Source organism: Phyllostomus hastatus, unplaced genomic scaffold (assembly GCF_019186645.2).
Source record: "Phyllostomus hastatus isolate PE091 unplaced genomic scaffold, TTU_PhHast_1.1 phas_contig_40, whole genome shotgun sequence".
Taxonomy (NCBI): domain Eukaryota; kingdom Metazoa; phylum Chordata; class Mammalia; order Chiroptera; family Phyllostomidae; genus Phyllostomus; species Phyllostomus hastatus.
Genome location: NW_025333872.1, coordinates 45,767,075 through 45,793,666, shown reverse-complemented (window position 1 = coordinate 45,793,666; position 26,592 = coordinate 45,767,075).

The following is a 26,592-nucleotide window of genomic DNA, read 5'->3' as shown; positions in this document are numbered from 1 at the left end:
AATTGTAAGGCCCTGGCTAGAGTAGCTCAGTGGATTGTGCGTGGGCTGCGAACCAAAGCATCGCAGGTTCGATTCCCAGTCAGGGCACATTCCTGAGTTGCAGACCACGGCCCCCAGCAACCGAACATTGATGTTTCTCTCCCTCTCTCCTTCTCCCTCCCTTCCCTCTCTAAAAATAAATAAATAAGATCTTAAAAAAATTAAAACAACAAAGAAAATTGTAGCACACTGGTTGAAAATTGCTGTATTACATGGTCAAATATATATATTTGACATATATGCATATATTATATATACTATATATAATATATTGTATAATCGTATGTATACAATATAACATACACAAATATGCATATAAAATTATATATATACAATATATGATATATGACCCTATGTATTATATATAATACATAATATATACTACATATATTATGTATTATATATATTATGTATTTTATATATTACATGTATATCTCCAAAACAACAATAGTTGTTCAGTGGGAATGAGTAAAAATTGCACCTATTTTTTTCATCAGATCAGCAAAACTAAAGCATTTTTCATTTCAGTTTTGTTGATCTGACAGAAAAATTTTAGTAATTAGTTTATGTGTGCCATGAAATGAAAAAGGTTGAATATTACCCTAAGGTTTAATCTCTCTAGAGGCTCAGCCAAATGTCAGAGATGCTCAGTAACCTCTCTCTTATTTGGACTGTAACAGCCAACACTCCATTAGATCTGTATATTCTGGTATAAATGATCCCCATTCTTATGCCATTGAACCCCTACCTTCACACTAATATAGAGCCTTCATTTATAAATGAAAATCTATTGGCCTTTATCAGCTTACTTCTCCTTTCTTTTTTCTAGAGAAATATGGGCTTCATGAAGCAGATAAAATATACTGTATTAGTTTGCTACTGATGTGTGAGAAATCACCACCAATTAAGTGAGTTTAAAATACACACACACACACACACACACACTCATTATCTCACAGTTTCCATGGGTAAGAAATCCCCCACAGCACATTTGGGTTCTGACCAGTTAAAATCAAGGTGTCAGCTGAATATGTCCTCATCTGAAGACTCAACTAACACCCTAAACTCTCTCAGATTGCTGGAAAAGTTTATTTCTTTATGGCTGCATGACCAAGGTCCCTGTTTTCTTGCTGGCTTTAGTGAAGCACCATTCTCAGATCCTAGAGGCTACTATGAAGTCTTTGAGATGTGTTCCTCTCTATTGGCCTTCTCATATAATCAGTCTCATGTTGACCTATGACTAATACGTGATAGGTATGAACTAAAACTGTGTTGAATAAGTGAATGCTACCATGATAAAATTTGGACAGACTGTAAAGGGTCTTCTGCTTAACATTCTTGACAGGGTTGAACTTTCTAACATTAGACTAACTCATGCTGTAACTTACAATGGAGGAAGAACACTATCGGCTGGAGACTGCAATAAAATATACTGGCTGCTGCAGCATGTAGTCTTTCTGTGCTAATTCATAAAACTACCTACTTAATTACTAAAAACAAGAGTATATAAAATTTGAAGGTCGAGTTTGGACTCATTACAACATTAATGTCTGGAAAGTTCTCTGATATCTAGGACATCCTGGATAAAGCAAAAGGTACCATATATTGTAACCATAACAGGCCATCCTGATATAAGAGAGATGATGCACTTTAGATGCAAAGTTTTGAGGAAAGTGAGTAGCAATTATTATAATCACTTGATTCACATTATTTCATGTCTAAGATACTATTATTTTTTCTTTATTTTGCTGTAGAGGAAATTGACTCAAAGACAGGGTAGAAGACTTGCCCAAGGTCATACAACTAGTAATTTGCAGAGTTGATATTTGAAGCCAGGAGCTGAAACTTCAGAGCCAGCCCACTCTTACTACATTGTGCATTGAAATAGTAAGAAGTAAAGTTTTTCCTTTCCCCTAGAGTAGGTCCCATTAGTATAACAGTATGCTTAGTAGGGAGATGCAATTAAATACAATTTCCCAAGACATATTCCATAAAATACTAATAACTCTAGACAGTCTGTGAAGTGAAAATATTCTAAATTAATATCATTTTAAGGAAACTATATAATTATGATGCCTTTCTTTGGCAGTCCTGTTTCCTATCAGCCATAGAAGAACTCTTTTGCCTTGGAGGCACCCCAAAGTACTGAAAGAGAGCAGTCCCACGTTAGTTTTACAGTGGAACTCCTCCACCCACCTTTCAGTATGTGTTATACGTACTGATTTCCCAAGAGACAAAACATACTCTTGGAAGTCCTTTTTAAGATAAACCCTTAGGATACTCAAAACTTGAAAGAATTGGCATGAAAATGAAAAAAAAAAAAGAGAATGAGGACCAGTGTGTTGCACCTACATCTATTAATGACTATCAAGATTAGCAGACTGAAAATGTTTCACTCCCCACTTCACTGGTAGGCTATCAATGTACAGAGAAACAGATCAACATGTGGCATACTCACATGAAGTAAGTCAACAACTTAGGAACACAGATCTCTCTATGGGTGCGCATATGGACTGTGAGAGGGAGAAGCAGGGCAGCTGAGAGGGGAAAAGGAGCTTAGTTATATACATATTTAAAAGTCAAGAGGATGTAGTGCTTAATTTTGAGGGGAATTCATTATTCCTCTAATCCTTTACTTTGTTACCTTTAATTTGACTGATTAAAAGGTATTATGTGGGTAGGTTAGTCAGTGCTGTGCTATTACTGAGCAGCAGGTAGACATTAGCTACAGTTCTTTTTGCAGCAGGACAATTAAAATGTAATCAGCTTTTAAAACTGGAGGGTGAAAAATGAATACCATAAATAGACATAGACCTAAATAACTGCCTTGATAGTATACAACCATTGCACATCTCCAGTATTTGGATAAATTCTTCTTAAAATTTGGAGACGAGTCAGATTAGAAAAGATAAATTTTTTCTGATTGATCATTGCATACAAAAAGACTTGACTTATGCATTTTGCAACAGAACACAAAATAAAAGCTGAAAAATAATCCATAAAACACAATGCTGGAAATTTCCCTGATACTGCTGCCCAGAGTACATAACAAGGAGAATGTTAGTAATGTCCAGATGCACATAAGTCTACAGGGATGCCTCTCGCCAACAGCAAAATGAAAGGGATGACAATGTCAATCACATCCAGTAGACTACGTTAATGTTTTTCAAACAGTTCTTTCACACTCAAAAATAGTGTTCATTAATAATGGATAGTACTGCATGAAGAGGATGTTACCTACAAACGTGATGGAATTCATTGTTCTTTGCTCATCTCCTCACAATGATGAGCTGCATTTCTGCAGGATGATTTTCTTTTGTCTTTAAAATGATGCTAAAATGGTTTCAAAACTTTTAAGCTAAATGAGCCCCTCCTTTTTTCTGAACAGTTCGTATGTGGCATTCACACATTGACTGTCCTCAGATTTCCCTCTTCACCCCTACCTGTCCCTATTTCAAGTCACCTCCTTTTAAATCATAGTTTTTGAGTAGTATTGCTGAAGTGTGCAAGACAGTTCTCAAACTTTCAAAACTGCCTTGAAATACTGATAGTAAAATCAAGATTGAGGGTTTTTTTTTTTAATTCTTTTTCCTTCCTCTGCTTGGCTGTTCATGTAGCTGTCAGTAGGGCTTGTGGATTCGCTGATATATTTGGATATTTCGAGACAGTATAATCAAATAGAAGAACCAAAAAATCACTGAAATTCAGAAAGGTTACCAATCCCATGGAGATTAATTTTCTAATAGACCACTTTCTTCAGGGAAGCTTCTAATTATCTCTATTTGACTAAGAAGCCATTTGGAGTCAATTTTGTATAATGACCTCCATTTTTAATGTTTTTAAGCAAATGCTTTTTTGAAATAGCTTAGAATATCACACCAAATTTTAACATTAAAAACTACCTTTTAATAATATATTCATAAAACCATATACAGAAATACTCAGTGAATACAATTTACATAGAGAAATTATATTTATACTAATGATAATACATTTCATGTAAAAAAAGTGAATGCCAGATGAAAAGAATAATTTATGTTAAGACATATAGCAATAAAAGAGAAAAATTCTATCTTTGGACATAGATCCAAATGCCAGTTAGTTGACAAATTCAAGTTTTCCCATCTCTACAATTTATTACAGGGCTGATTTTCTGTCATTTATTTCAGTAAAGTTATGTCTTATCAAGGGATGAAAGACAATGCCTGATTGTTTAGTTATTTCAGATCCAAATAAGCAAAGAACTCATATGTGATAGGCAAAATATTGCCCAACTTCCTTCCATTGCCAAAGTTGGTTACATACTAAAGGAAATGAAGTTTGCAGATGGAATAAAACTTTCTAGTCAGCTTCCCTGTAAGGAGATTATCCTGGATTATCTGAGTGTGTCCAATGTAATAACAGGAGCTTTAAAAATGGAAGAGATGGCAGATGAGGAAGTCAGACCAATGTCCTGTGAGAAGGACTCTACTCTCCATCACTGGCTTTAATGATGAGGGAAGGGGACACTGAACCAAGAAATGCAGTAGCCTCTAGAGACTGGAAAAGGCAAGGAAATAAATTCTTCCCTGGAGCCTCTAGAAAGGACCTGGATTCTGCTGTTAGCTTGGTGAGAGCTGTGTTTTACTTTCCATGCAATTTTGTTCTAATTTGTTATAGCAGCTACACAAAACTGGTACATCATGTATCTGGATTTTTGGGTATAGCCCTTTAAAATGAAACAAATTATAAAACAAAAAAACTCCAGCAGATTTCCATTAAAAATTTCTAACCTCAGTAAATGTGAATTGAGGAAAGAAGAGAGATAAGGAGAATAGGAAAGTATTTATCTGACCTCAGGTGCTCTGGTTCTGGTGAGTGCTTAAAACTGATTAATAGATATTTCCATGTGTTCTTTGGTGTCTTCCCTGCTGAGTACCTCTGAAGTGTACTCCTTGTATTTACCAGGGTTCATCCAGTGAAAAGAACCAATAGGAGATATAGGTATATATGGATTATTACAAGTATTGGGTTGGCCCAAAAGTTTGGTCTTTCCAGTAAGATGGCTCTAGTAGCATTTAGTTGTCTTTATCTTCATTTGAAACAATTTTGTTAGATTGTATTGTGACAGCTGTCATATCAGCTTGCATTTAAAAAACATCAAAATTGGCATATTTTTATATAGCCATTTTAATATTGAAGATAGAAGAAAATACAAAACATTTTGGGCATATTATGGCTTACTATTTCAAGAAAGGTAAAAATAAAACTGAAATGCAAAATAAAAACAGATTTGTGCAGTATATGGAGAAGGTGTTGTGACTGATGGAACCTGTCAAAAGTGGTTTGCAAAGTTTTGTGCTGGAGATTTCTCACTTTACAATGCTGCATGGGCAAGTAGACCAGTAGATGTTGATAGCAATCAAATCGAGACAAGAATTGACAACAATCAACATTATACCACATGGAGATAGCCAACATACTCAAAGTAGTCAAATCAAAAGAATTATAGGTGAAAATGAAAATTTTTTACTTTAAGGAAAAAATTTAAAGGAGTTTTTGGCCAATCCTATAATTGTGTGATTGTGGGGGCTGGCTGAACTACTGCTGAGTTAACAGAGCAGACAGGAAGAAAGGATCACAAGCAGATGGAAACCTTGTGAACAAGGCTGATGTCTGTTGCCCACTAATTGCCCATTCTTTTTTTTTTTCTTGGGGAAGGCTAATGTCTTCTTTTACAGGGAAAAAAAAACTGATTAAGTCAGCTATTATCAAAATAACCTGTTAAGTTATAGTCAAATGATTATAAACTTTTATTACATCTGCAGTATTCTTGCAAAGCGGCACCTAGATTCTTCTTAGATTGACTGAGAGGAGTGATTGTGTGTATGTGCAATAAAAATGACTGTTGTCCCTCTTTCTGCAAATTGTTGTAAGACTATACACACACACACACACATATTTTAAAGATTTTATTTATTCATTTTTAGAGAGAAGGGAAAGGAGGGAGAAAGAAAGGGAGAGAAACATCAATGTGTGGTTGCCTCTTGTACGCCCCCTGCTGGGGACCTGGCCCACAACTCGGGCATATACCCTGACTGGGAATTGAACCAGCAACCCTGTGGTTCACAGGGCAGCATTCCATCCACTGAGACACAGTAGCCAGGGCAAGAATATATATATATATATATATATATATATAAGAATATATATATATATATATATTAAGTAGGGTTAATTCACTTGATTTCTTGAGGGGGGTTATAAAATTTTGTAGTGACCACAGCTGGAGACTGGGTCCTCTGCACAGAAACTCAGGTGTGAGTTTTCACAAGATGGTTAGTGAAGTCCCAATAGGGTCTTCAGGGTCTGTTTCTAGACCCTGAAGTTGGTGAACAGAGTCTGTTTCTAGAGTTCAGGCTTGACGGAGCTGTAGGTCTTAGAGATGTCATCGGAGGTGATCTTGGTGAAGTTGCTCAGAGCAGTGGTGCAGCCCCTGTTGAGGTGCAGCCCCTGTTGAGGTGCAGGAGTGGTGGATACCAGCCATCAGCAGCAGCTTCTTGAACACTGGGGCTGAGTCTATACTAGTGCTCCTGGCAGTGGGGATGAAGTGCATCAACACAGAGCCACTAGGGCTGGTCACTTTTCAAGGGACAGTGTAGGGCTTGCCAAATTTGTTTCCTAATAGCCTCACTGCACAGAGACAATAGAGAACTTGGCCAGGATGGTGACTCAATGGATGGCAGTGGCTAGTTAGTTCCTTGGAGTGCTTAACACCCAAACCAACATGTTCCTTGTAATCCCCAGGGGTAACAAATGCCTTCAACTGCATTCTCTAACCAGCATGGTTCTATTTTGTATGAGCATAATCATCAAACATGGTCCACGAGGCAACCCCCAGGAAAAAGTCAGTGATCTCAGATTCGTTGATGGGAAGAGGGAAGATGTAGATCTCCTCCAGGGACTTGATCTTTATGTCCTTTACCAGGCAGGCTAGCTTGGTGATGCAAATCCACTCCTGGTCCTTGGCCTTGCTTCTGGCTGGACCCCACACTGGCAGGGACCTCTGCCAGATGTTGTTGCCAAATCCTCTACTGAAGCTGCTGTGGCCTTGCATGCAAGGTACCAGGGGACCCCAGGCCCTCCCACAGCACTGGTGTCATCAGCTCTTTGCTGTTCCTTTAGAGAAGAAGCATGAGAATATCTTTTGAATGGTGTTTTCTCCCCCAAGGGATATGCACTAGAAGAAAATTCTTGGGGATGTAGTTTAACCTAGAGAAATTGACACACCACAAAGTCATTAACAACCCTCAGTTTTGAATATGCCTCTGCTATCCTGCAATTTTCAATCCCCCTTAGAGTTCTATTCCCAAGAAGATATAGCTTCTTACTACCAAGTATATTTTGCTTCCTCCATAGTACCAGACATACCAAGGATAATTTAAATGTCAAGTATAACAGGTGGTTAGAGTTGGTGAGCACAGTTGGCCTTTGGACACTGCAGAGGTTAGGGGTATTGACTCCCCTGTGCAGTTGAAAATCTTTGTGTAACTTTTGAATCACTCAAAACTTGAATAACAATAGCCTACTATTGACTGGAAGCCTTACCTATAACAAATAGTTGATTAACATATATTATGTATGTATTATATATTGTATTTTTGTAATAAAGTATGCTAGTGAAAAGAAAATGTTAAGAAAATCATAAGTGAAAATATATTTGCCGTATTTATTGGAAAAATCTGTGTATAAGTAAACCCACACAGTTAAACCCAAGTGGTTCAAGGGTCAACTGTGTACTATGAATAAGGTCTTGATAATAAACAAAACAAAAAATGTTTAGCATTTCATTTACAGTGGGATCCTGTATCTTCTCTAAATTTCTATTCTTGCCACTCATCTTTCCCACTGACCCTCTTGCTGCCAAATGGAAAGCTCCTGTCTGTCTCCCACCCAGTGGGGATCACTTTGCCCATTCTTATCCCTTGGCCTGAAATGCTATCTGCAGGATTTCACAGGACTTTCTCCATTGCTTGAGTAAGATCTAGTCTATAATCAGATGTGTTGTTCAGTTTTTATGTTCTTCATACTACTTTATTTTTCTTCCTAGAACTAATTACCACCTTAAATTTTGTTATATGTTTATTTCTGTCATATTTTATGGTTTCCTGATAAAATTATAACCCCTTGTAAGGAGGAGGTGTCTCTCCTTTGTTCAACATGTATGTCTAGCAACTGTCAGAAAAATGCTATTCACTCAGAGGTTTAGCTTGAATGAATATCATTGAAAGTTCTTAAATATTAATGGGAAAATTCCTAGGACTTTAAATATCTTAGTATGAATAGATAACTTCAAAATTTTCAATGAATAAATATTTTACTAATGCTCACAAGATAACCAAGCCAGTTTTTTCTTAATATTAAAAAGATAAGGTTCACAGTTAACTATATTTTGAAAACCTTTTGGAAAGATTATTTACTTATTAGTGGACACTTTCAATATGCAATATAGGAACTATGAGATGGACAATTTCAGAGACCTGAGCTGGATCATACTTCTACTGCTTCTCAGCTGTTTGACTTTGAACAAAGTAAGAATCAGATTTTTCATCTTCCAGGTGAGGATAATATTGGACACACAGATTTTAATGAGGATTGCATGAGACCCACACATAATAAATTGTCAGTGAATGCTGTCTATCTGGTCATCTCTTATCAATGTAATACAGATAGATTTCACTCATTTATTACATCATAGAAGTTACATATAATCTCATTAACAGTCAGTATTTAGCACTGGCTCTCTGTAAAATGTGGACAGTATTTTCCTCATACTTTCCACATTTTACAGTCCACATTTAACTGTCCACATTTAAAATTTTAAAAATTTAAAATTAATTTTTTAATTTTAAAAGATATGCATAATTGTATGTTTTATTAAAATGTATTTATATAATATAGCCACACAAAACAGCAAATTAAAATAATTTTAAAAAGAAAATAAAAAGGAATATCACTGTCAAATGAAAACAATATGGAGCTAACTATATTCTTGAAATAAAAAGAACATAGATAGATATTCACCTGGATGCTATGTCCCATTTTGCTGTGGTACTGCAAGGTTACTCCTTTTCTTATGGTTCAAGTAGTATCATCATCGTTTTTCATTCTTAAAGGTATCTTGGTTTGGCTTATAAACTATATTTTTTTACCTAATTGAAATAAACATTATGAAGGACGAAAAGAAAAACTTAACTATAGGTGTTTCAGAGATCAAGAAGACAAAAAATGATATTGTGAATAACTGCATACCAGTGTATTAGAGCACTTACATGGAATAGATATACTAATTCAGAAGCAGTGTATTAAAATTTACAACCACACACACACACACACACACACACACACACACACACACACATCCTGAGTAGTCCTGAAAGTATTAGAGAAGTTGAATGTAGTTAATATCTTCCTGCCAAAAAAATGCCTGACCAAGATGGCAACATTCAAAGAATAAACAATTCAATTTTAATTTTAATGTACCCCTCACAGAGATTTTTTTTAAAGGATAAAAAGAAAAACAGTGTGGCAATTGCAGGTTGGGGGAGTTGGTGGAGGTAGAATAGGGTACAGGGAGGATAAATGGCAATGGAAAAATTAATTAATTTTAAAAAGAAATAATTTCTCAAACTTCACAAGGCAAACATAGCTTTAATGACATTAGATAAACATAATACAAACAAAAGAGAGAAAGTAAAAAACAATCTTTCTCAGGAACATAGGTATGAAAATCCTAAACAAAATATTGGTAAAGCAAATATATATACATATTTATCTTCATATAAAATCAAAAGCATGATTTAATGGACATATATAAAACATAATATCCCCAAAATAAAAAGCACATTCTGTTGAAGACCACTGTGCTTATCTGCAGTCAAAGTCTTTTCCTTAATATAAGTGCACACATTAAACTTTTTACTGCAGCAATTTCATTAGATAAAGCCATGGGTCCAACCAAATTCTCCAAAATCTTCAAAACTGCATTTATTATCTATGTAGTAAATCTTTCTAATATTTTATTTTCCCTAAATTAAGCAATTCACCAAGCAAGAAATGTTGAAGACAGCATAAACTTCTTCTGTTCCTTGCTCAGAGGCTTCCAGTGGGTTACTGCATCCTGCCTGTTCTATTTCAACATGGTTCTGAGAGCAGCCCTTATTTTTCCATCTCAATTGATAATAATTTATGCCCTCGTTGTTATGGTTTAGATTACTGCAGAGCCTTGAATGTCACCCTCATACCTTTCTTCTAATCTTGAGATGCCTGAAGATCAATGTCTTTAATACATGTTATCTGATCATCATCACTCTCTACTTAAACTGCTTTGATGGGTTTGTATCCCCTTCAGTATAAAACTTAATCTCAACATAACACATACTGGATTTCTGGCCCTTGCTTTCTAGATATTGCCATATTTCTGTACAATATGCTTTATAAATACTAAATTACTTCAAGCACCTGAAAACCAACATATTAACTTATGTTTCTTTGCTTTTACAAACATTCCTGGCATATGCACTTAATGAAGGTTTGTTGAATAAGTGAACACACGAATATAAAAAGTAGAATATGAAAGCATATGTACACACATGTACACTTAAAATTTTGAAAGTGATTTTTTGTTTTGAGTAAATATGAGATAATTTTCCCTTTTAGTATCCTTCTTGTTTATAGTTTGAGAACTAATATATATACAGTATATAATTTTTAAGGTGGACAAATAATATGGCAGTTCACTGTTGAATAAGATAAAGCATGTGTTGGGCTTCTTGTGTTCCTTTTTGAGTAGCTTAGAAACTTTACTATTAATTTTGAACACTTGAAAGAAAAAGAAACAGAGTAATCAGTAAAAACTACACCAGTTTTTGGCATGTGGTGTGCATTTGCTGAAGCAGAAGCCTGCCATATGCCATATGAGCTATGCCACCCAACTTTGCCATCATGTCAGTGAATGCAGTTCTATTCTGCAGCCAAGCCACATGGGTATGACATGCCTTCCACTGCAGCATTTATACAAACATTTTTCCATTTAATTCTGTCACACATGGTATCCATAATCTGTTGGGAGGAGTTCTGCCCATTTTGTCACCTTTAACATCTGAGAGCTCTTATGATGGTGCCAAATTGATTGTTCTTCTGATTTGACTCAGATGTGAGTCATTCTGGGTGAAATTTCTAAAAGGGTTTCCAGTAGTCAGTTCATCATAAAAACTGAAACAAGAATGGGTAGTGGCACATACAAGAAATCACTCGGAATGTTGTTAATTGTGTAGGCAATTATTTTTTTACTCACACATTCATTCATTGGCCAACTTTTATTGAGCCTTCATGATGTGCCCAAAACTACTATATGCTGAGAAACAAAACAAAACAAACAAAAAAAAAGAGAAAGAGAAAGAATAAAAACCTAAACCAGGATACTCCTCCTAAAGAAAGCTGGGGATTTTTAAAAAATTAGAAGCCAATTTTTTTGTTTCAGTTCAACTTCTCTTATTATTTAAAAATGATTTTATTTCAAACTCTAATTTTCTTTTTTATTATAAAATTTTGAAATTGTAATTGATATATTTTCTATTGTTGTTCAAGTACAGCTGTCTCAAACTCTAATTTTCTTTTTGCCATTTTGCAAAAGAGAAAAATTACAACTTGTAAACAGAGCTACCTTTTTCAAGGAAGAATGCCATCTATAGTAACTTAGAAGTATAAAGAAGAATCAGGAAATTCTGTGTATATAACAAATCAAAGAAAAACTGTGCACCCCCTTTTTATGTGAATATTTTCAGTAAAAGTCATGTTTGGGCTTTGGCAGAAAAGACAGCATAAAAAAACATTTCTTTATAGGTCTTTTGTTATTTAATTTGGAAAAAAAGAGAAAAATATTAAATATTTTTTCTTATACATGTATTTAGGTGGTCATATTTTTAAAAAGTGATGCCTTTAAAGCAAATGACAAATAAATACTTAAAACATTCTTTATTTTGAAAAAATATTTTATTAGTGAGTAAATAACTACAGACTGTAATAATGGAATAAGTAATTTTAAGAGATACTTTTTAAACCAAAGATGAGAATGTGTGTGGAATATGAAAAATAACCAATGTTTATGAAAGGAAAGGAATAACTTTCATAGACTTTGGCATTTGCATGCCAATTATAATTGAATTTTTGAATATAAGAACTTTGGTTACTATATTCCTATAAGCACTCACTCTATTTCAACTATGTGGTGTTTATTAACTTTGTCAGCATCTTTCATCATAATGAACATTGGATGGGTGAAACCGAAGGTGTATTTTTGGTTTGAGTGTTTATTTTTCCTATCACATAAATATTAATAAACCTGATTGTTTAATTTTATATCTTCCAGAGGTATAATGTATATAAAGACATCTGATGATCTATTGCTTACTAATAGGTTCTTGATTGTAATGTAGCTAATACCATATAAATAATTTTTAAATGTACTTTCCTGGATTAATTTAAAAACAAGAAAGCTATTAAATTGAATAAGAGATAAGGAAAGAAATGAAGTATTAATATTTTGAGAACATCATTATTTCATACAAAAACAAATTGCTCTAATATCAGTTTGATATAAACAAAACCAAAGTGTTCTCTAGAATCTCACAATTTTGGAAATTTATTGCTTGGGTAGATATTTCTACTAAAAGGTAACTTTATTATACAAATGTATAATTTCTATCTGTCTCTAGCATCTCAAGTCAATTTTATGCATGATACTAATTGAATAAATAATAATATAGGTGCCATAGACAGAGAATACTTGAGTCTGTTTGATAATGATGGAAGCATTAAAATGAGTGTTACTGGGTGATAAAACAACTTGTAACAGCCATGGCTGTGGGAATGGCTAAATCAGAGCTCTGTCACAGACCTTCAAGAATGGCACAACTTAGTGAGTCCCTGTTGCTGTTATAGTGAGAACAACATTCATGGACTTATTCTTTTTTATTATTGTCTTCTTTCATAAATGTTATTTATCAACAAACATTTTGGTGTTGACTAAATAAACTAATATACTAAGAACACTGACTTGAGAATTTTAAGACCTGAATCCTTGATGTTAAATCTATGTTAAGATTTTGGAAGAATCAGCTTCTTGAAACATTAATTTTCCATTCAGCAACATGTAGAAACATTAGATTGTGTCTAAGGTGCTTTATATCTCTAACACTTTAACTATATTGATGATCAGAAAGTGCTTTGTGGTAGTATTATAGTACTATTAATATTCATAATAATATCAGGCTCATGCAGGTAGACACAGCTGCAGCCTAAGCATTTAGAGTCTCACCCTCAATATTCATTGTGCTAACCATACTTTCTTTCTTTTTGTCTGGCTTTCCCTTTTCCCTATCTTCTTCCTTCCCTCCTTTCCTCCATTACTTCCTTTCTGCCTTTTTTCCTTCCTTCTTTTCTTTCTTCCAATTTCTGTGGAGTAGAACAACATGTCAGAATTTTATTTTTGTTTTTTGTGTATCTGTGTGCTTATGTGCATGTGAGAAGGGACTGACCACAGAAATTTGCATCAGCCTTCCCAGTGATAACGGTGAAAAATTTTAACCCCACATGAAATTAACTCTGTAAGTATTACCATTCATGAAAAATTTCTTCAATACTATGAATATCTAATATTCTCAATACTATGAATATCTCAATACTATGAATATCTAATTCTCATCCACAGCAACTTAGACACACAGGAAAAACTTTTTTTTCTATTCTTGCTTAAATTTAAATCAGATACTTTCTGCTGAATGGGTACAGATAGATACATCTGACATCATACAAAAAAGTAAAAATCTAGTATTACTAGGGAATTTAAATAATTGCCACTGTAATCATTTTTTTCTGCTGTGCCAGAAGTAAAATTATTGAAGAGTTGAAGAGGTATCTATTTTGGATAACTGATCAATAATTGTTGGTTTCTGAGTGGGATATGAATGAAATGACATCTCTTAGGACTTAATTGAATTACTATGGTAGATATTTACATAGCCCCATTTTTAATATTTAAGCCAACATTTTGAATTTCTTTCTAAAAGCTAGCAATTAATTCTTGCAAGTATAGTTCAGCTTTCAAAACATAATATAAAGAAATGTTATGATAATATATCTTTGTAACTGCTACCTTCCTTTCTCCTCCAATGAACCCAGGCCCACCTTGTTTTTCTGAGGGTAAGCATACAATATGAAGAATTATCATTTTTTCTGTGACCACACCCACCTGACATAATAGTGAAAATCATCAAAAAGCCAAGAGTTTGTCAGTGAGAAGTGTCAGTGGGGTCTGGATTTGGAAAGTAGTAAAGGACACATAGAAATTGTTAGCAAACTCCATTCACAGGGTTAAATTAAACTTAAATTAGTGTCCACCTATGTAAGGGGTGTCAAACTCATTTTCACTGGGGACCACATCAGCCTCATGGTTGCCTTCAAAGGGCTGAAATAATTTTAGGACTGAACAAATGTAATTACTCCTTAATTGTTAAGGAGTTGAAATTACATTCAGCCCTTTGAAGGCAACTGTGAGGCTGATGTGGCCCCCAGTGAAAATGAGTTTGACACCCCTGATCTATGCTGTCCCTCTGCCTCTTTGCTTTCCATGAATTTATTTTATCTGCTTCTGAAAAATTTTATGTGAAATTTGACCATAAGCCAAATGCTTTTTAGCAGAGGACTATTAGTCAGAGATGAATACTATCGTGGTCTTCATCTTACACTCTTTTGTTAACTGATATCAAATAAACAAATGGGCAGACATTTCAAAATGCCCTTTAATTCCTACATTTTGATCAGTGTTTTAAAGTTCTTTTAGACTTTAGGTTCTCATTGCTTGTAAAGGGATACTAAATTAGTAGTGGTTTATTTATTCTCTAAGTGAGCCTGTAATATAAAGTATGAAAGAGAGACAGATCTAAGTACTATAAGAAAGTTGCAAAATTCATCAACTCCCATCCTCAGATTGTCTTAGATACTGCCTTGCAGATTTATATTTTCCACTGCCAAAACTTTACCTTTGATAAAAATCCTCAAGAATTTACTATTATTATTTACTATTTCAAAATCACTTGTTAGTGGATCTCTGGTTTTGTTTAAATAAATACGTGGCATTTCTACAGATATGCTGGGTGGGGCAAAGTAGGTTTACAGTTGTTTGTATGGAAAATGCAATGATTAATAATAATAATAATATCGGAATAAATTCTGTATTTCACATACTTACAACCCTAAACCTACTTTTGCTACACCCTATAGGTGTGTGTGTGTGTATGTGTGTTTATATAAACACATATATACCGACATATCTAATATATTTTATTTAACATATTTTATTTTATATAATTGAAAGTTTTATTATACATTTTGATCATGCATGATTTGGCAAAAATAGATTTATAGTTATGAATAACCAAAACTCAGAGTTTATTCTTACATTGTTATTTATTAATATTATATTAGTTTTCATAAGAATAACTGTAAACCTACTTTTGCCCCACCCTGTATATATGCATTCAGAGTGTTCATTTCTTATTTCACTTGTCCTACAATATAAATTTGAAATATATGAATGTAAATATAGACAACATTTCTGCTTTCAATGTTATGTAAATAAAAATCATAGATTTTGCCCTGGTTGGTATGGCTCTGTGGACTGAGTATGGACCTGCAAACCAAAGGGCACTGGTTTGATTCCCAGTTAGGGCACATGCCTAGGTTGCAGGCCAGGTTCCTAGTAGGGGGCATGCAAGAGGCAACAACACATTGATGTTTTTCTCCCTCTCTTTCTATCTCCCTCACCCTCTCTCTAAAAATAAATTTTAAAAATATTTTTTAAAAATCATAGATTTTAATTTAGCTTACCACATAATGCTGCTTGATCCATCAATAGTATGTTACTTGCTACTTCAAGATGCCTTTAGTATACTAGAATTAGAGTTGCCTTTTTGTTAAGGATTTGGTGGCTGCACCTTCAAAAATCATGTTTGCTCAGAGGAAAAAAATAAAGTTATATAAAAGATTCCTTTTATTGGTATGTAATTAAATTAAGCTGTTAAGAATTGTGAGATAAACATCTAATAGATTTATTATTTTATTCCACACAAATAATTAACTAAGGTTTTATTCATTGTAAACACTATAACTGTTATTATAGCCCTTTAATTTGTGGTTTAAAAATCAAAGTAAGATTTTACTTCGTACAAAATAATGTAAGTAATTCAGTGGGCCAGTTCAATGCATTGTGCTGTTTCTTATGAAACAACTCTTCTGAATGAATGAATAAAAAAATCAGAATATGTTCTCTTGAAAATTCTTCCTAACATGAAAGAAATGAGAACCCTTCCAAAAATGATGAGAATCAACCTTTTAGCAATCATCAAATTAACCAAAGACTTTCACTAATCAATGAAGTGTTAACTTAAGAAAAAGAAGCGAAATCTCATTAAGCTAAACAACCCTCATGTCTTTTAACATGACCTAATCCAATCTTCCTCTTCCCAGCTTTCATTAACCTTAAATATCAACAGCCACAACTACAGTGAGCAACAGCAATTTGGCCGAAATGTGAAAATGCAGAATGGGATTGGAACACATTTAAAGCCCCATTCCCAGAGAACTGTCATGATTTGATTTATCTGTGATTCCCAGGAAGATCCTACTTTAATGACTGTATTTATTGTACCTGACTTTGAGCTTGCCCAGTCTTCTCCTTTGGAACATTTGTCAAAAATAATCAGAGGCAATTGTTGGCATGTTGAACAACTATTAAATTGCCAGGGGCCATGGGTAATAGTTGGGGAAAATAACTATTTAAGCTTTGGGGGCCAACCAAAAAGCTTAAAAGGAAAAGCTAGTAAATGAGATATTCATATGTAGCTTTAAAAATTTCAACATATTCCAATGAACCTAGAAGGCCATATACACGCATAGGGTTGTATGCATGCTATAATGGTATGTATTCTCAGGAAAGTTCTAACTGCCTCTTCAGGATTAATTCTGGCTAACTTCAAGAATCTTCCCAAGGAGAAGTAAAGTCTAAATTGTAGTTGTAAATATTGTGGCTGAGTGTAGGAGGCATACTTCAACACGAACACAGAGCTTCTGGCAGAGACTAGGGGACTTATATGTTCCAGTCATCTAAACAAATCTCTGTCCAGTTATCAGCAGACCACTCAGCTAACCAAACAGAAACAAACAAAAAATTAATTCAGACTCACTTCAAAAAAGTTGATAAATAAGCAAATAACAACAACAAACTGAGGAGGGAGAATCTCTGATGGTTGGAGTTGCCATGTTGTATTTTATACAATGCCCTCTTTTTCAAAAAAAAGTATGTAATCTTTTTAAAAGAAATCTATCTAAAAGAAAAAGTGGTGTGTCCTATACATAAAAAATGCATTCAATAGGCACTGTTTCTGAAGAAGACTAGATGCTGGAATTACTAGCAAAAATTTAAACAGCTATTTTAGATATGCTCAAAGAACTGAAGGAAGCTACAACTAAAGAATAAAAGGAAAGCATGAGAATAAAAGGAAAAATAAAGACTATTGATATATAGACAAATTATTTAAAAGAATAAAATAAAAATACTGGAGGTGAAAAGCACAATAACTAAAATGAAAAATCCATTAGGGGCAGAAGTCTGAACAACAGATTTGAGCTGGCAGAAGAGAGATTCAGAAAACCTAAATATAGTTTAATTGAAATTGTATAGTCCAAGGGAAAATGGGGGGAAAAGAATGAAGAAAAAATCAGCAAGCTCAGAGATACATGACATACCATCAAGAATATCAAAAAACACAATTGGAGTCTCCCAATGAGAGGAGGCAAAAACAAGGGCAGAAAAAATATTTGAAGAAATAAAAATTTTAATTTAATTGCTAAATTTAATAAAACACAGTAATATAAGCAGCAAATAAGGAAAATGAACTCCAAATAGTATAAAATCAAAGAGGCTCACACCTAGACACATCATTAACAAATAGTTAAAATACTGCAAAAGCAAAATCTTGAAAGCCCCAAGAGAAATGCAGTCATCTTGTAGAAGGGACACTTAATAAGATTTACAGTTTCCTTCTCATCAGAAACCATGGAGGCTAGAAGGCAGTAAAATAACTTATTCAAAGTGGTGAAAGAAAAAAGACTGTCAACAAAGAATTCTATATTCAGCAAAACTACTCTTTTTTAATTGTTGTTCAAGTACAGTTTTCTGCCTTTTACCCTCATTCCAGCCCACCCCCCAGCCCTCCCCACCTCCTTTCGATTTCCATCTTGCCCTTTTTATTGTCCATGTGTCCTTTATACTTGTCCCTTCAAACCCTTCCCCTTTTCCCCTGAAATTCCTTCCCCTCTTGCCTCTGGTCACAGTCAGTCTGTTCTCAATTTCAGTGTCTGGCTGTATTTTGCTTGTTTGTTTGTTTTGTTGATTAGGTTCCTGTTAAAGGTGAGATCATATGGTATTTGCAAAACTATCCTTCAAAAATGAAGAAGAAATCAAATATTCACTGGTATTCAAAAATCAAGTCTACTCTAACAGACATACTCTATGAGAAATATTAATGAACATTCTTTGGTATGACAAGGGAGTATTAGACAGTGACTTCTACATGAAGAAATAAAGCACATTGGTTATTAGATAGATAAAATAAAAGACAATATAAATAGAATTATATGATGTTCTCATGTGACTTAAAAGACAACTGAGTAAACAATAATTTGTGTTCATGAACATAACATGAATATATAATTTGAATTAAAAAATACAACGAATTGGAGCTACATAAGTGCAAATTTCTTGAATATAATTTTATTTAAGATAGTGTTATTAGAGACTAGTTTGTAATAAGAGTTTGTCATTGATAGAGAATCTATAAGTGAATAACTAACAAATGTACTAAAATGATGACAAGTGAATTTTACCAGAACAGTAGAAAGTATCTATTTAACACAAAAGAAGTATTGGTAAATAGAGAAATAGAAAAGCTATAAAGTATAAAAAATGAAGCCCAAATGAGTTAAATGGAAAGGAAATAAGTGAAACAGAGAACTGAAAAACAACAGAAAAAGCTAACAAAACCAAATATAGGTTATTTTAAGTGATCAACAAAATTGACAAATCATCAAGTAGAATGATCAAGAAAAAAAAAGATAATTCAACTTACTAACATGGGGAATTGAAGAGAGGTAATCACTATTAAACTTATGGAAATAAAGGCATATTAATGGAATATTATGAACAGTTGTATGACAACAAATGAAATGGACAAAATCCTAGAAAGACATTAAATAAAAACTAACTTGAAAAGAAATAGAAAGTTTGAATAGACTCATAACACATCAAGACAATAAACTGGTAATCAAAACACATTTCACAAAGAAAACACCAAGAGCAAATGGCTTTAGGGTGAAATCTACCAAAAATATAAGAAGAATTATTATACTTTCTTCCCCAAATACTCCAAAAATAGAAAAGAATAAACTTATGAACTCATCCTATGAGGCCTGTATTATCCTGCTACCAAAGCCAGACACTGACATTCCAAGAAAACTACACTATAGTATAGTTTTCACTGTGGTATCACTATGACTATAGACACAGAGATTCTCAATGAAAACTAGCAAACTGAATCCAGAGAGATTTGGAAAGGTGTATAGACCATGACCAAAGAGGATCTATACCGGAAATGAAAGTTTGTTGCAAAACACAAATCTTAATCAATAGCATAGACTTAGAGAATAAAAGATAATAATCATATGATCATCTTAGTAAATGCAAAAAGTATTTACAAATTTCAACAGATTTTCATGATTAAAAACTGCTACATTAACTAAAAATAGAAGGGAATGTGACATGATATAGAGCATCTACAAACAACCCACTGCCAACTTACTTAATGGTGGAAAACTGAAGGCTTTCCTACTAAGATTAGGAACAAAACAAGCTTGTCGCCTTTCACCACTACTATTTTACTGGAGATTCCAGCCAAGGTAATTAAGAAAAAAAGAGGGCATTTAAATTAAAAAAGGAAGAACTGGACATATCTCTGTTTACAAATGACATGATCTTCCATATACAGAAAATCTAAAGAATTTCATTTAAAACTCTATTTGAGATAGTAAGTGGGTGCAGCAAGTTTACATAATGCTAGATTAATCCACAAAAATTGCATTTCTATACACTATAAGTCAGCAGTCCAAAAAATAAAATTATGAAAAGCAGTTCCACTCAAAATAGCATGAAAAAGAATGAAATACTTAGATATAGAGTAAACAAAACAAGTAAAAAACATGCACACTGAAAACCAACCACATCGCTGAAAGAAATGAAATACCTAATGAATCACAAAACACCCCTTATTTGTATATTGCAAGACCTAGTTTTGTTAAGATGCAATATTCCTCAAATTTATCTAGAAATTAAACAAAATCCCAATTGAAATTCCAGCTTCCTCTTTTTTTATTTTAAGAAAGAGGTAAGTTGATTCTAACACACGGAAGTGTGAGACTCTCAGAATAGCTAAGCAAAGATGGAGGACTCACACTTTCTCATTTCAAAACTTAGTGCAAAACTATAATATTCAAAGTTGAGTAGTACTGGCATAAGAGTATTTATTTATTTGTTTATTTATTTATTTATTTAATTATGGTCAATTGATTTTTGACAGGGGTACCAAGATGATTTAGTGAGGAAAGAATAGTCTTAAACAAATGATGCTAGGAAAACAGGATATCTATGATCAAAAAAATGAAGATGGGCCCCTACTTCACAACATATTTGAAATTAAACTCAAAATAAGTCAAAGATATAAATGTCACAGCTAAACCATAAAACCCTTAGAAGAAACCATAGACCTTGGATTAAGAAACAGTTTCTTAAGCATGGCAACTAGAACACAACCAACCAAAGAAATAATAGATAAGTTGCAGTTTGTTAAAAACATTATTATTATTATTGCTTTAAAGAACACTATCAAGAGAGTGGAAAGACAGTTCACTGAATGACAAGAATTATTTTCAAATCATACATTTAGGAAGGGCCTTGTATACAGAATATATACAAATCTCTCTCTCTGATTCAACAATAAAAATAAGCAATTTAAAGTGGGAACTGGAGAGCATTATACTAAGTGAAATAAGCCAGGCAGTGAGGGACAAATACCATGTCTCTCACCTTTAACTGGAAATTAAAGGTGAGATTCATCAACAAAACAAACAAGCAAGCAAAATATAACCAGAGACATTGAAATTAAGAACAATCTAACAGTAACCAGAGGGGAGGTGGGAGGGGAAAATGGGGGGGAAAGGGGAAGGGTTTTCAGGAAAATGTATAAAGGACACATGGACAACACCAAAGGTGGGTAGGATCAAGGGTGGGGAGTGGGGGTCGCTGGGGTCAGAGGGAGTGGTGGGGGGGTAAATGCAGACAATTGTAATTGAACAACAATAAAATAATTTTTAAAAATGTAAAAAAATCCAAAAGAAAATAAAATATCAACAGTGTGGGGAAAAATAAGCAAAGGATTTTAGTAAATATTTATTCAAAAATATATATAAATAGGATGCTAGTACCATATTCTGCCTTTTGTAGTGATCATGTTTTTGCCCAAATTTTTGAGGGCAAAATAAGGTTGCACATTATACATGAGTAGTACTAATTCTGTATCTACATGAATGTTTTTAATTCTTTTATTTATGCATATTTGTTAAAAGTTTAACTATAGAAAGCAATAACAATATCTGTATGCAAAATAATACCCTGGAATATAATAATCAGTTTTATATATAAATAAAAATGAATTAAAAAATTAAACAAAAGTTTTTCTTCTTGAAAATTTAGCCAAAAAATGTAGGTGCATATTATACATGGCAAAATATGGTATATGAGAAGGTGCTTAACTGATTTAGCCTGTAAAAAAAATCAAAATCAAATCACAATATGGTGAAAATTCCACATTCACTAGAGTGGCTATACTTAAAAAGATGGATAATAACAAGTGTTGAGGAGGATATGAAATATTTGGAAAACTCACACATTGCTTGTGATATTGTAAAGTACAATAAAGCAGCTATTTTGAAAATCTGTTTGGCATTTCCTCAAAATTTAAACACAGAGTTAGTAAATAATTCAGCATTTCAATCTTAGGTATATACTTAAGCAAATTCATAACCTTTGCCCACACAAGATTAGGTTCACACAAGAATGTCTAGAACAGCATTATTCCTAAAAGCCAAAATGTAGATGAATGGATAAGCAAAACATGGTATTAATAAAATCTTATTCACCATTAAAAAGAATGAACTGATTCATGGTACAGAATGGATTAAACTTGAATATATTACATCATGAGAAAGAAGCTAGATACAGAAGTCCCCATATAGAGACAGAAAGTGGATTGATTAGTGGTTTTCAAGGGCTAAGGGAACTGGGGAATGATGAGAGTGGCCAATGAGCATGGCGATGAAAATCTTCTGGAATTACATAGTGATACTAGAAGTACAAATTTGTAAATATACTGAAAACCACTGGATTGTACACTAAAATGATTGATTTTATAAAATGTGAGTTATGTTTCAATTAAAAAATGAAGAATTGATATTGGTTTATTATGAGAAGTTACATGTTTTATAAAAATCATTCATTTTTCAGGACAAATAATATAAATCATACAAGATACATAGATATTACAATACTCAAATCAGTAGTGTACGGTCTGTTTGAAGCAAATGCAATTGTATGTATGTCTTGAAAATACCATGATTATATGTAATGTTTTCTTATGGTTTTCATTCATTTTGATTTTTTAACTTATAAAAATATCTTTTGCTCTCTCAGATAGACTATTATAACCACTTAAATGCCTTTAAAATTATTTAGGTATGGGAACTCCAAGATAACCAGTGGGTGAGAAAATGATTCAGTTTTTAGATTTAGAGAAAGAGGTTTATTTTCAATATTAAATATAGAAAAAAACTAATAATTTGAGAAGTCAAATTAGTTTACCTATATTCAATGTCCCTTTGTATACTTTTACTTAATTAAATCTTAGATACATAGAATTGAATGGAACACAATCCTTGGTTTATGGGCAGAAATAACAAACTCAAACTAGTTTTTATCTTATTTATTATTTTTCCCCACCATGGGGAAAGCCTAGTTTGCCCAGGCTACAACCACCCAAAATCCACACAATCTTTCAAAATCAACTGCCTACTGTCTCACTGGGTCTCCTAGCGATTGATGATGCTGCTATATTGTGGCTACTGCTCTCTTCTCTTTCTGTTGTCCAGGTAGAAGTGACAGAAGCCAAGGACAAGTCTCTTTATGTTAGGAATCCCAGCTGGGCTTCTTTCCTCTTTGTTTAGACTTATATGTGTAAGTTTTCCTTATTTCAGAAAATAAACATGGGTTAGTGTAAATATTTTTAAGTGCACTTTTTGGTCTCTTTTTTCTATTTGCATTAGACAAAAGAACTTCTTTAGTAGAGTTTGACTATTTCACCACAAAATCTTTTTCTTCCCTAAATTATTATGGCAGTATTTTTAACTGTGATGTGACAAAAGAAATTGAAAACATCTGAATATGTTTTCCATGAAATTCTTGTGTACACTGGAAAGCACTTGAATTTTTCAACAGCTATATGTTAAAGTTATGATCTAAACAATGGCACAATGACTTCCCCCTCCTGAAGTCAATGAAAGCTAAGTTAACCAGTCCATTCCTATATTTCTACACTTTTCCCTCTGCTCCAATTATATTCCTAGAGGAACTGAAAAAATAATTACACCTTTCAATCTGTGATGGTAGATCAATCCTACTATGCCTACTCCAGGTCAAGAGAATTGTCTTTTTATCCCTGGTAAATTTCTTTTCCTTTAGTTTTAAATATTTATTTAATTTACTAGGATGACATTGGTTGATAAAATTATATGATTTCAGGTGTACAATTCTATAACACATCACTGGTATATTGCGTTGTGTGCTCGCCACCCCAAGTCAAGTCTCCTACCATTACCGCTTATTCTCCCCCACCCGCCTTTTTTCCATTTACTAATCACCATACTATCTGTATCTATGAGGGTTTTTTTCCCTTTGTTTAATCCCTTCACCTGGTGAATTTCTTATTAAATTGCATTTAATATTTATTTAAACCATCACTAATTTATTGTCTACTTTTTTAAAAAAACAAATATTTTTAAGAAAAAGGTTTAATAAGTGCTCTACAGTAAAAGTTATAATGTGTTTTTCAGCCACTTATAAACACAAAATGCCACTTATATTGCTTTTCTCCATTTCTCTCTCTCACATACACACCACACACACACATGCCACAATCTACAAGTACAAAATGCAGTTTTAATTACTTTCTGAGTGATAATTGAAATGAATTTGTAGTGATCCTCTGAAATAAGCTCTTCTGGTAAAGTTTTCTGCCAAGGGCACATAGGTGAAAGATAGCTGGCTAGCACTTGGCAGGTAGTCTGTTCTCATGAATTAAACACACTAATTGGATAATTCTGGGTAGAAATTCACTTTGGCTTCATTAGCAACAACATCTATAGAAGTCGAGAATTCATAAATATTTGTGTGATTCTCTAATGTGTGAGCATTTTAATTAATGATCAATGATTATTCTGTACATGCTATTAAATAGTGAAAAACAGAAATAAGCACCAAATAATTTACCTTTTCCATATGTCTAAATGTACCATATTTTGCCATGTATAATGTGTACTTTTCATTCAATTTTTGAGGAAAAAATAAGACAGCATATTTTATATGGGTAGTACCTGAAATACTTTGTATCTGTTATTGTGTTTTCTAATTATTTGTTATACAAAATTTCTTATACCATAATACGTTCAAAAATAAATGCTAATCCTCCTTTATAATACAGAAAAGTGTCCAAATATAAATAAATAAAAATTGAATTAAAAAATTAAAACAAAGTATTTTTTCCCTGAAAGTTTGAGCCAAAAACCTAGGTGCACATTATGTACAGGAGTTCATTATATGTATTTACACACAAAAAAGAATCATGTATTTGAAAGGGTGAGAGTAGTTGGTTCATTATATAAGGTAAAACATTCATGTCTGAGAAAAATTAATTTTCATTCAACACAACTAACATCATAAATACATTCATTGACAATTCAGAAAATCAGTTCAGAATTCTTCATATTGACTAAATGTTAGTTTCACTAAAAATTTCTGCCTAACAAAATAGCTAAACAATCTTTTCTGCTGTTAATTATGTATATTTCAATACAACTGTTATATATTGTGTGTTTCAATACAAAATTTGTTTTCAGCTTTTAAAAGTTCAGTAACAAAGTGACTTGATTGTTTATAGTTTTTGTTTTTTAGTTTTTTCTGCCTCTTCCTCAAATTCAGATGTCTAAAATGAATGCATTAGTTCAAGTCTACCAGCAAAACCAATGCATGGGAGGTAAAACATTTTTTTATCAAAAATACATAATATTTTGAGGTGATTTAAACCACTTTTGTGAGAAAGTACATGTATGTTTAAATCCAGTTTTTTTCTGAATAAACTGTCTTTGTTGAGTGCTATTTCTTGTACATTGAGTTCAATTGTTATCCCATAAATTCACAATACAGTATTTTAAACTTAATGTTTAGAGATTGATTTTTAAGGAAATGTTTTATAATCAGTGAACATTTTATAAAAAGAAGTTTAACATTTATAGAGTGTCAATTATATCCCAGCTTTCACTAAGTTTGGTAGAAAACTATTGTTCTCGCTTGTCAATATCCACTTCTTATTCCCTTCCTCTCTGCTGTGCTCAGTCTCACTGTTCCTTAGTCTCCCCTGCTCCTTAATGTCCTTTAACTAACAGGCATTAGATTTACTTTGTGGAACTCTGCATTATCTGTCCTATATGGATACAGTCACTCATTCAAGGATTGGCATGTGACAGATTCAAAGCCAGTAAAGGCAGGGAAATGCCATCCTGGCACTTATGTTTCAATAGTTGGGGAATGGTAAGCTAACTTTTATACAAACCAACTACCAGAAAACAACTAAAATAGCTGGGAGACTAATATAAAGCATCTGTTTAAAGAGGCTGGGGAGATATCAATGCAGCAAGAAAATTGCAGAAGGTGAGTCTGACATTTGGCATCACTTTCTTCTCAGATATTTGCCAAGTACAAGCAGAGAATGGGAAGCTGAGAAACTGTGCAGAAAGAGGTAGGTGAGAGGCTGATATAGATAGAAGAAAGCTTTCAGCAGTGTCATAAGGCTGAGGGCTCAAAATAGGAGCAGCGCTGGATTTTTATTTGGGATAGTAACATCTGGTGTAATAATATTTTATGAGAGAAAAGAATAGTTCTCACAAGGACAAACCGAGCTCTAAATGGACTCAGTTTCTAATGGGTTAAAAGTGGTCCTTTAGCAGAGGCATTGCCCCAGTCAAGCCCCAGGGGATAGTTGGCCTATTTGGAAACAGGTTTCATTGTCAGAACTTGGG